The sequence below is a fragment of the Sus scrofa genome, chromosome 4 (genome assembly GCF_054392235.1).
Source record: "Sus scrofa isolate SSC_HxYL_T2T_F1_AM1 chromosome 4, Sscrofa_HxYL_maternal_Yorkshire_Landrace_v2.0, whole genome shotgun sequence".
Taxonomy (NCBI): domain Eukaryota; kingdom Metazoa; phylum Chordata; class Mammalia; order Artiodactyla; family Suidae; genus Sus; species Sus scrofa.
The window spans coordinates 125,935,324-125,947,763 of record NC_139386.1 but is presented as its reverse complement, the minus strand read 5'-3'; the positions used below and the strand labels follow the sequence as shown (position 1 = coordinate 125,947,763).

The 12,440-nt window shown below is 38.1% G+C and overlaps 1 protein-coding gene and 1 long non-coding RNA gene across 3 annotated transcripts in view; one reads left to right on the top strand and one right to left on the bottom strand.

Moving 5' to 3' along the window:
- Nucleotides 1-12,440, bottom strand: part of DPYD (dihydropyrimidine dehydrogenase) — a 783,111-nt gene that overhangs the window by 75,623 nt on the left and 695,048 nt on the right.
- On the top strand, nucleotides 1,145-7,403 carry LOC146404236 (uncharacterized). The gene is made up of 2 exons (XR_014844687.1): nucleotides 1,145-1,223; nucleotides 3,407-7,403. It is a non-coding gene; the product is annotated as an uncharacterized LOC146404236 (long non-coding RNA).

Sequence of the window (12,440 nt, the reverse complement as noted above, 5' to 3'; positions counted from 1 at the left end):
GATTTCTATGACAGCCAGTACCAGCTGCCTAATTTGGGGGCTCAGTGCAAAAGAGAGGTGCAAAGCTTATTGTTTAAAAGATATTAAGAATGTCAAGCTGGAGTTAGAGGGATATTAAACCAAGAGCAAACTCTTCTGAAGAGTGGCGTCTTGAGAGAACACACAGGTCATACATCCATGAAGCTGGCCCTGATAACACTCTCCTACCCATCTCTCTGATTCCGATTTTGCACATTTTCTATGTTCCCATAGCAGGGCCATGATGCATTTTAAATGAAATTTAGATAATATCATTGTCCCTGGGCAAAACCATGTGAGGCTTCTCTTTGCACATTTAATATAATCCAAATTCTTTTTCCTGGCCAATAAGACTCTACCTGTTGTGGCCACTGCCAGCCTCTCTAAATCCTATGTGGTGTCGCTTTCACCCTTTTTCTCTAACCTGGCCATACAGGCCTTCTTTCAGTCTATTAAACTGAATCACAGATGCTTTTCTCTCCAAGTGGAATGCTGCTTCCCTGGCTCCTTCTCATCCTTCAGATCTCATTTCAAATATCACGCCCTCAGAGAACCCCCGATACCCAAACCAAAGGAGCCACACAGTCCATATATTCTCCTAAGCATACATTTTTTTTTTTTTGTAAGGGCTGCATCCGCGGCACATGGAAGTTCCCAGGCCATGTGAACTAGGGGCTAGGGGTCGAATTGGAGCCACAGCTGCCAGTCTACGCTGCAGCCACAGCAATGCCAGATCCGAGCCACATCTGTGACCTGCACCCACCTCACCTGTGCCTTACTCACATGAATGTGCTTGTGCCCCGCCCCAGCTAGTGACTGTTCTAATCCTTTGGCCAGAATAGCTCTCCTGCTGGTTTATTAAAGGAAAATATCTGCCCTTGTGATGGTCCTTAACCAGAGGGGCTCTGAGGGATGCTGGTTTCCCTGGTAACTGATGAGCCAACCTGACATCACCTCCCCCTAGAAATGGCCTATGATTGCTGCCACGTCCTGCCTACTGCCTACTATATATGGGGGTGGGGGAGTGTTGCTCCAGGACCTCTTGCATCAGCCATGTAGGAGCCCCTTGTCCAATAATCTGGTGATGTCTCTGTCACTGTCTCCAGGATCTTTGCTTGTTTGTTTGTTTTTTGGTCTTTTTTTTCTTTTTCTTTTTTGTCTTTTTAGGGCTGCACCTGTGGCATATGGCGGTTCCCAGGCTAGGGGTCTAATTGGAGCTGTAGCCGCCAGCCTATGCCAGAGCCACAGCAACACCAGATCCAAGCCTTGTCTGCGACCTACACCACAGCTCATGGCAAAACCAGGTGCTCAACCCACTGAGCAAGGCCAGGGATCGAACCTGCAACCTCATGGTTCCTAGTCGGATTTGTTTCCACTGCACCACGATGGGAACTCCTCTCCAGGATTTTTCTTCCTGCTAGGTTTGCAGGATGCAGCCTAAAACCAGGAGAGACTGACTTGCCCTCACCACTGGGGCTCTGCATGTCCAGAGGCACAAGGTTGGGACCCCTGTCTGCTTCCGTTCAGCTTACACAGCTCTTTTGGTTCAATACACTTGACTGTTTGTGACTTTTTGAAGAGGGGGACAATATTTTCTTTATTAATCCTCACCTACATGTGACTTATTTCTGGTATTTTAGGTCCTTTCTCTCCTCTTCACTGAGGGCAAAAGTTTCTCTTCTTTGTGACTTTTTCTTTTGGCTGAATTTTTACAATTGGAGGAAAATGAGGTGGCCCCTTCTTGAGTAACAACAACCAATACTTCTGTGAGCATTAATCCCGTGGAAATGAATTTCTCCCTCTTTACGGGCAAAGAAGTGAAGCTCAGAGAGGTTGGGTAACCTACTAGGGTCACAGAGCCAGTAAGAGAGCCAGGGGCAGGGCCTGGCCTTGAGCCTGAGGCCTATACGTGGCTTTGGGTATACACGGAACTTCTCATGGTGGCCTAAGATAATAAGTATTTATTACTATTTATTTCTGTTATACAAAATAGGACCTAGAAGTAAGTACAGTACTGCAACATCTGCTTTCATGATTCTTGTACGGTCTGAGATATAAGGCCTCTTTCTAGGGCCTTCTCTTTCCCATTTTCTATTTTATTTCAGAACAATGATCTGTTATTTTTCACTAGCCATTCTGTTCTTTGGCTTCAAATAGAACCAGGGCTGTTTGTAAGAAACTACACACAAATAGGGTATATTGCAGCTTCCTGGAGTTCTAGGACACTATTACGACAAATGCTTTTCATAGCAATATTCACTGCACTATGTTCAACTGTTTTCATTGTTGGTCTGGAAACATTAGAAGTGTAATGACTAGCTTTAACTAAGTAATAAAGTCAATAGAATAAAACTATGCTAGGATTATAGACTCTTGTTATAAGATAAGCAACAAAGCTAAGTCACTACATGCATGGAAAGTTAATATTGATGTCAAATTCAGCTATCTTAGGCTCAAAATAAAAAATTGTTACATTCTTATAATATTCTCCTCTGACATGTTTCCCTCTTATAACCTGAATGTGGTACAAAACATTAAAATACTTTACATATATTTATATAGCACCTTACTTCATTTAGCACTTTTTATTATCTATATATTTATAATGTATCTGTTTTGCTTTTATATATATTATACTTACATGCACATGTATTATATATATGTAAAACATTTTTTGATTCTCTATAATAGTTCTGTGAAATCAGTAAAGGAAGATTTAATTACCTCCATTCTCTAGATGAGAAAACTGAAGCTCAGAAATGTTACCTATGACCAGGCAATCAGCTAAAAATAGAGTCAGAATCCATATCTTCAGACTCCTGTTCTTTCTATTTTACTGTTCCATATTTAACAAATATGGCAGATATAAAATGCATTTTGATTAAAAACATTTAAAAAATTTTTTTTAAATTTTTTAGGATTGCACCTGTGGCATATGGAAGTTCCCAGGATAGGGGTGGCATTAGACCTACAGCTACCGGCCTACACCACAGCCACAACAACATGGGATCCCAGCCACATCTGCACCCTACACCAAGACCTCATGGCAATGCCAGATCCCTGACCCACTGAGCAAGTCTAGGGATCGAACCCTCATTCTCATGGATACTAGTCAGGTTCCTTAGCTCTGAGCCACAACGGGAACTCCAGATTAAAAACATTCTAATGAGGAGTGTCTGTCGTGGTGCAGCGGAAACGAATCTGACTAGGAACCATGAGGCAAGTTTGATCCCTGGCCTTGCTCAGTGGGTTGAGGATCCAGTGTTGCCATGAGCTGCAGCGTAGGTCGCAGACAAGGCTTGGATCTGGCATTGCTGTGGCTGTGGTATAGGCCAGCAGCTGTAGCTCCAATTAGACCCCTAGCCTGGGAACCTCCATATGTAGCGAGTGCGGCCATAAAAAGCAAAATAAAATAAATAAAAAATAAAAAATTCTAATGAATATATTCTACTATTCCCATGGAAGAACTTAATAGCAAAAAGTTAATCCCTGAGGAAGTCTTAAAATAATTCATGAAAATGTTTTATAGTGGTACATTATCTGAATCTGCCTAGTATTATTTATTAAGCCCTCTTCAACCTTTCCCCAGCAAAAAGAAGGGTATTAAGTTAATGTTATAGTTATTTAAGGCCTATCTTTTTCTAGCCTGATCTAATTTTATGGATAAAGTATTAATTATAATGACTTCTTAATTTCCCATCAAAATGGAGTTGAGGATATTTATAATGGTATATTCAGGAAACTCCTTCTGCTAACTTTGTAAAGCATGTCATAGGCAGCATTTTCAACACTTCTGGCAGAAAAACACTATGCCATTTCAGCCAAACTTTCTGGGGATATGGCTTACATATTTCCTTGCTTAAACCATCTCTAAAAGAGATTTAAGAGTTTAAAAGTTGGTTCATTGTAGCACTATTCACAATAGCCAAGACACGGAAACAACCTAAATGTCCATCAACAGATGAATGGATTAAGAAGATATGGTATATATACACAGTGGAATACTACTCAGCCCGAAAAAAAACCCAAACTTATGCCATCTGCAACATGGATGGAACTAGAGACTCTCATACTAAGTGAGGTAAGTCAGAAGAGAAAGACAAATACCATCTGACACCACTTATACCTGGAATCCAATATACAGCACAAATGAACCTTTCCACAGAAAAAAAAAAAAACTCATGGACTTGAAGAACAGACTTGTGGTTGCCAAGGGGGAGGGGAAGGGAGTGGGATGGACTGGGAGTCTGGGGTTAATAGATGCAAACTACTGCATTTGGAGTGGATAAGCACTGAGATCCTGCTGTATAGCACTGGGAACTATATCCAGTCAGTTGTGATGGAACATGATGGAGGATAATGTGAGAAAAAGAATATATGCATATATGTATGACTGGGCCACTTTGCTGTACAGTAGAAATGGACAGAACACTGTAAATCAACTATAATGGAAAAAATAAAAATCATTAAAAAATAAAAAATAAGAGTTTAAAAGTTGGGAGCGAATATATGGTTGGTTTACATCATATTCAAATGAACGAGATTTGCAAAGCCAATGTCAGTATTAAATTGCAAGGAATTTAATAGGAAGTCTGAATCATGTTTCCGCTTTGTTAAGTTGTGTGTGTATATGTATTTATGAACACACACATGTAAACGTGCACCTATTTAATATCTATTAATATATCTATTAGGTGTTAGTATGTACTACCTGTTCATATATAGACACTCATATTTAATAGATTTTAATATAAAATATATGCTATTATATATTACATATATCCATAGGCACACATTTAATAGATATTGACCCATAATATTTCATGTGTATTAAAAATATATAATTATCTATATGATTTAACACTATCAGTTTTTTGTCAAGTTGTTATTCTCTCGGGAATAGCATGACTGAGAAATGGATACTTTTTAAAGTTTATATTTAGATGATTTTTTTATATCTTTGCACTGATAAAGTAGAATTTTAAATATAACTTGTTTTATTCTTATCTGTCCTCAATTTGAGCGCTTCCTAGTTCATTAAATTTAGAAATCCCTTCTCATTGCCCCTCTGCCATGTACTTAATGATCTGTAAAACACTTAAAAACACTATAGGAGTTCGTTTTTTAAAAGAAACCCTACGGAGAAGCCTTCTGAAATGTGAGAAAATCTTTTGTAATCAGCCACTTATTTATTTGTGCTCTAACTACTGATTTTCATATAGTAGATGTATTCTTTGGCAGGGAAAACCTGCAGTATGTACTGTAGCTTAATTTGATGATAGCTTTAACAACCTCTTTAGAAACTTTTTTTTTGCATTCCTACTGTAACAAAACTAGTTTAGAGGCTAATGAGCAAAATTACAATGCAGAAGAACAAGATTGAGGTTCCGATGGGGGAAAAGAGGGTAACAGCTAATAACTCTCTCCGCACTCTTTTCCCGCCACTCCCATGTCTGTGGACAATGTGGTGACATGGCATGATAGGAGAACCCAGGCCGGGCTGTATGCTGCTGAACATGGTGAAAATGGTATTCAGACCATGTGTCTAGATAATTTGGTACCCGTGTCCTAGGTAAGCTGATGTGTTTTGCCCGTGTCATCCCAGAAGTGGAACAAACTAGAACTGGATTAGACTGAATTTTTCTCAAGACCTAGTAATGGAAGAGTTTCCACTGAGGCCCAGCAGAAATGAATCTGACTAGCATCCATAAGGATGCAAGTTCGATCCCTGGCCTCACTCAGTGGGTTAAGGATCCAGTGTTGCCACGAGCTGTGGTGTAGGTCGAAGATGCAGAGGCCAGCAGCTACAGCTCTGAATTGACACCTAGCCTGGGAACTGGGAACCTCCATATGCCTCAGGTGTGGCTCTAAAAAACAAAGCAAAACAAAACAAAAACAAAAACATAAGACCTGGTAATGGAGTGGGAAGTTAGCCGCAACTGGTTATTTTCTGTTTTGGAGAATGCTTACCTGGCCTAATTAGTTGAACACACCCAGACTTGGGTTGAGTACTCCTAAGTATGTGAGGTGTGTATTAATATTTGGGATATATTTTTCTGTTTGAATTTCACTACTAGACTTCACATTTCATGCTTCATAAAAATCAAAGGGTTTTCACATTTCATATTTATATGTGCTGTCAGATGTCTGACCTTGGAACCAGCATTTAAATGATTCTTAATTCTTTTCATCTGTCAAACTTTATAACCTGTTGTTCTCTGGATCCTGTATGAGGCATGAGCCTTTCTGCTTTTGTGTCCAAATATCTTCTTTGAATCTTCACCTGAGTCATTAAAAAAGAACCATTATCTGCTTCTTCCATGATGTGTATCTGGGTAGGAAGTCCCAAAATACATTAGTTGTTTTTATTACCCTAACACACTGAAAGCCTGATTTTACTATGATTTGTTCTTCACTTTCATCCCAGCCCTCGGTCTTCTGATAATACTGTCTTCTAGCTATGTCTATTAAATGTCTTACTTGGCAATATTATTTCACAGATTCATATCTTAAATTTCACCAGGTTTCACTTCATTTCTCCTTCCTTGTTTGTAATCTCTTTATAGATTCTTATGTCTTCCTTATTTGTAACCTAAGATTCTTTTAGATTCAAGTTAGCATTTTTTGAGAATTGAAAGTAGCTCTCAAATTATAGACATCTACGACTTTCCTTATTGTCCTTTTGACCTCACTTTCCAATCATGTCACTAAATAAGACATACGAGATGCTTCTTACATCAAGATTTTAATTTTTTGTATTATCTGTACCAGTACTTCTCAAACTTTACCATACACATCAGTCACCTGGGGATCTTGTTAACATACAGACTGTGATTCAGTAGATCTGGGATTGGAGCCGAGAATCCACATTTCAAACAAGCTCCAGGTGATTCAGGTACCACACTTTGAGTAGCATTTATCCAGACACTTTTGGTTCATGCAAATAACATAAATAACCTAATGGATGTCAAATAAAGTTTTAAAGAAAATGTTCATGTTTTTACACACGGGACTTAATTGAAACGAATTTGACTTTGGAAAAGAAAAGTTCGTACTTCAATAAAGTTCGTACCTAAGAGGGGATTAGAATTTGGTTTTCCCTGCTTTCAAATCTAAGCTTCTGCTTTTGGGTAAGAAATTGCTTACTTGGTCCTTTGAAACCCTTCTTGATGGTAAGCTGTATTACCTAGTGTTTGCTCACATTCAAACACATGCCACCTCTTCTACCTGTCCACTACTTTAGAGACCCATTTTCAATCTGTTACCATCCTCTTACCTTCTGCTTATTGGGGATGGGGTATCTACTTATGTGGGATTTTATTTTATTTTATTTATTTTATTTTCAAATAAGATGAGTTTTATTACCGACCCCTGAGAAAAACAAATGCCTAATTCTTCCTATCATTAAGTCAATTCTCTATACAGGACAACAAAGTCCCTCTCATTTCCGCGGTGACCGAATGAAGAAGCAATGATTACAAGCAGTCAGCCAGAGCACATGAGACAGAAAAAAGGAAGCTTGATATTTCTCCAGGCTCAGGAAATATGTATTCCGCAGCACAGACTGGAGTATCACTTCTGAAATATTTCACTTTCAGTGAAAAGTGCCCACACCTCTTGATGGATATATTTTCAAGTTGTACAAGCATTCCCATACCTGTAATATGTGTATAAGCTCTCCTTTATTTCTGACACTTTTATTCACCCTTAATGGTACATGGAGCTGAAAGTGATATATTTCTTAGCCATGGCTTGATTTCAGGTGATGTATATCTGCAACCAGAGAATAAGATTCTTTACAATGAGCAGTGTTGAATAGGTGCTTCTATAATAAGGAGGCATCACGTATTTGGACTCGACTGCTCAGGGTAACCATCTATATTCTTACTGAAGTGCTGGGTGCTTACAAATGTTGTACTTCATTCCACAGTTAACAAAAATGACCCTGAAAAGTACACTGATAGCAAGCAGTATTGCACCAATTATACCCTTCAGTGCATTTGATTGTAGGGTTTTCTCTTTATTAGCTTAAAAGTGAGCAATACCAAGTCCAATTCCCCGGGGGCTTTTGTGCTTCTACAAATCATGTCAAGTTGTTCACAACCACGGAATTCAGTGCTTTGATTTAGAGACAGCAGTACATTGGATGAGAATTTAAAAACAACAATAGCCGGAAACATTTAAGTCTTCAAACTGTATAAATTTGCTCTTTCAGAGAGTTTAATATCTAGGTGGCATGTTATTTTCATGAGGATTCTTCAGGTTCCTCACTGGCTACAGATGGTTTCTGGAGAGCTCCACTCCTCGTAATGGCAAAGTAACTTGTGCTGGACTTTTGCAGGTAGGTCACCACACACACACACACACACACCTACAAAGCCATTCAAAGGCACTAAAGAATGACTGAAGGAAGGCAGAAACTGGAAGTTGACATTTGGAAGAAAGGAACAACACTGTCCTTTTTGGTTGAGGGTGAGTTCGGATGGCACCACGCTGGGAGGTTAACATTCAGAGAGAAATGCAGTGTTACTGGTTGAGAAACCAGAGTTCAATGCCACCAAAGCAGTGAAACTGTGGGAATATCTAGGAAAGGGGAAAGCTACAGAAAGCACTGAATTCTGCATCTGTACTTGATCCAAAACTCTGCCTGACTTCTGTGCTCTACATGTGCTTGGTAGGCTTCAAGCAGCTCAACTAAAGCTGAAATAACTGGAAAGATATTTCAGCTGCTGCTAAGTGTGAAAGGGACAGAGTTTGGGGTTTGCATTCACATAAGTTAACTGTCTGCTGAAACAAAAATAAGTACTCTTAGGTAGCATATACTAGAGTCTAATAGAGTTTAGAATCTCTAAAACATATCATTCACACTGCCCAGAAACAATAAAAATTACTAGACATATGAAAAAGTAGGACATTGTGCCAGTTCTCAACAAAGGTGAGTCAATACAGATCAATTCTGAGATGATCAAGATTTGCAATTAGAGGTCAAGGATTTTAAGGCAGCTATTATAACTACATTGAGGATATAAAAAAATATAATGCTGATGAGTGGTAAGAAATCTTGCAGGAAAGAAAAGCTATAAAAATGAAATAAGACATTTTTAAAAAAAAAAACTGAAAAATGGGGCATGTGAAACAAAAAAAAAATTTGCTAGCTGTGCTTGACAGCATAATGGAGATGGTATAAGAAGAAAGACTCAGTGAACATGAAGGAAAATTATTAGAAATTATCATTGAAAAATAGAGAAAAAAAACAATTGACTTGTGGAACAATATCAAAGTCTGATATATACTTAATTTGAGTCCCAGAAAAGAGGAAAGAAAGAATGGAACACAAAAGCTACTTGAAGAAATAATAACTAAACAGTGCCCAAATTTAGTGAGATGCATATATATATACATAAATTTAAGAAGTGCAGAGAAGCTTAAGCTGTATAAATTCGATAGATGATTTCTGAAGGTTTACAATATTTTTTAAAATTATGTGGAGGACAAGGCGGGGAAAAATTTGAAAGCTAAATTTGTAATATACTTAGACCAAAAGGGGATATGGAAAAATGGGAAAATAACAAAAATGAACCAGAAATGCATCTTGCTCCTTTCTAATCTATTAACAGAATGCTAAACAAGAGTATTGTAAAAATGAATTATCCATTAGATAATTAAAACTAATATCATTCAGTTGCCATGCCACTTAAAATAAATTCTAATACTTCCTTCCGTTTCCTCCCCTCCCTGCCTCACTTTCTCCCTCTCTCTCTTTCTCTCCCTCCCTTTTATCCTGGAGAAAAGCAAAGAACATAATTTTCCTTATTGACACCATTAGACTGAGGAAGAAATGACATTTTATTATTGTAGCCAGGAGTTATTGTGATAATCCATAGTTTTATATTTATAATATCACATATTTAACTGATTCCTCCACAGTTATTATACAGTGGAGTGCTAGGCTTTGTAAGACGATTTTAGAATAATGTCTACTTAAAAGATAGGAAATGAGGACAGAAAGTTATTTTACAAAAATAGGTGATAAAGGAAAAATAACAAGCAACTTTTCTCCTTTAGCCATTCAGAATATTAGAATAGCCTGATTGGGAAGCTATACTTGAAATGCAAGACAGAATGTTTTCTCTGCTCTACTCACAGTAGAATATTAGTTTCACATCCCCACTGAACTAATGCCCTGTGTTTTTTCTATAATGATAAGACAGTTCTAAATGGATGCCTCTGTAATACACCACCCGACAAATGTAGGTTAGAGGTCCTGCAGAAGTTTGAAGGCCAAATGATGGGGTAGTGGATTCTGAGAGACCGTCTAACTCTGTAAATAGAAACGAAAGGTGACACGAGACTAACTTGTTTCTATCAACCCCCCTCTCATGCCCAAGGTTTAAACTCAATTACAGCTTCATCGGTACTTGAGTGTTCCTGTATTGCCACATATTTTGAGCGTTCGAATTTCAAAGAGCCTTGCACATAGATTCAGTCATAGCTGGAAGGGTACCACCCAAAATATTTACTTTGTCTAGAAGAGACTGTACCTTACTGGGATTCAATAATGTGATATCTGAATAAAGGCCTTACTTTAATTACTGCTTTCATTTTCTTTTTCAAAGCCCAGTTTCTAAAAAATCTTGAAAACATAAATTTGGACCTGGTCACTGTCTGTTCTCCAGTTAATTCTTCAAATAGCTTCAGGGTAGCTTTAGTGAACTTGGCAAAATGTCCTCAGAAGTGAATTAGCATGTTTAACAACTTGGCCAATCTCTCCCTCATCCCCACCCTAAGCAAAGCCTGTTTAATTTCAAGCAGGCATTTTAGCATACAGTGGTCTAAATTCATCCTGTGTTCCCATCTTGAATTGGCTGATTTGGAGGCAGGCAGACTTCCTTCTGTATCTCATGCAATTTAGAAACAACAGCAGATTAGCGATTAAATTGGCTGAACAACTTCTGGCTCATATCAATTAATTTCTCCAAGGATTTTTCCTTAAATAAAGCATCTTTTCGACACAGCTGCAGGGAAGGTCTCAAACAGCCCAACGATACAATACGCCACTATCTTTGAGTAATTTCATTTTTAATGTTAGAAGCTCTGTCACAGAAAACAACCTGGAAGCTCTGGGAGGGCAATGCACCATTATTCTACACTGATAGAAGTATAAGAAACAACAGTCTCAATGTTCTAATAAATTAAGACTCTTTATAAAGAAGAACTCTCACCTTTTGAAAGCATATGCATTCCTGAGGGAGGTGAGGGTATTTCTAAGCCAGTCAAGCAAGAGCTATATATTTCGCACCTAAAGAAGTATTCCCTTTATTAACTTAAAATTCAACATGAAATTTAAAACCATGTGACGTTCAAGAGACTTTCCAAGTGCAAAGAAAACAACCACCCCTCCAAGCCCATGTGAATGGTATCAGAAGGATGGGCTGACCCTCCTTTGGAAACAGGGTTGAGACAATAAGGTTGTGATATTCACTTGCCTCTGGTCCCTTGAGTTCCATTCTTAAAGTGGAAAGTGAAAAAGTTGTTGTACGAAACCGAGTCTTCATTCGAATGAGAAAACAATCACTTTCCTCTTAGGGTTTCCTTAACATGGTCAGTGGTTTACCTGCAGTGATCCCTCGGTCTCGGGCAGCTGATCAACCCCGCTACCTGTTCCTTCTCAACTTCTCTATTCTCCCCACTCAGAGACACCAGCAATTATCTGCCCGGAATTACATTTTGTGTTGAGAATACGCCAGACCTTAGCAAGAATCCAGAAATTTGCCAAATGGGCAAAAAATGTGCTTTGAAGTTAGTTTAAAAAAAAAATCAGAATTAAATGCAGATACAGGGATATTACCTGTGTACCATATTATCTGAACAATGTGGGAAAATATCCCTGTATTTTATTTTTAGTAGTTTTTACTGCCACCAATGTTCTCAACAACATTAGAGGGTATATTGATGTTAAATTAGAAAATGGGAATGTTTCTGATAACTAAAGTTCATATTTATTAAAAAACGGAATATGCTTTAGATGAAGCACTTCATGAACAGATTTATATATCAAGTTTCTAGAGTGGAATTTTCTTTTTCCCTTCAGGGGACATCCAACGGAAAATGTACATTTATCCAAAGTTTTAGATTAGCAGCTTTATTCTATCCACAGTAAGAACACAATAGACACTTCTGAGGGACATCTACCTCATATTTATACACTCCATGATTTATTTAGTGTCCTAGTATTAGATTTAAAAATTAGAGCCCACATCACTCCATTTCCTGTAAGTTACCACTTCTTGACACGGTACAATTCTTGGACGTAATTACTTTGAGTCCCTAGAGTAAGATAAGTAAGCAACTAATGAAAGATTCCTGGTAGAAGCAGAGAGACTAAGACAACGACGACATAACTGAGATCAAATTATATCCAC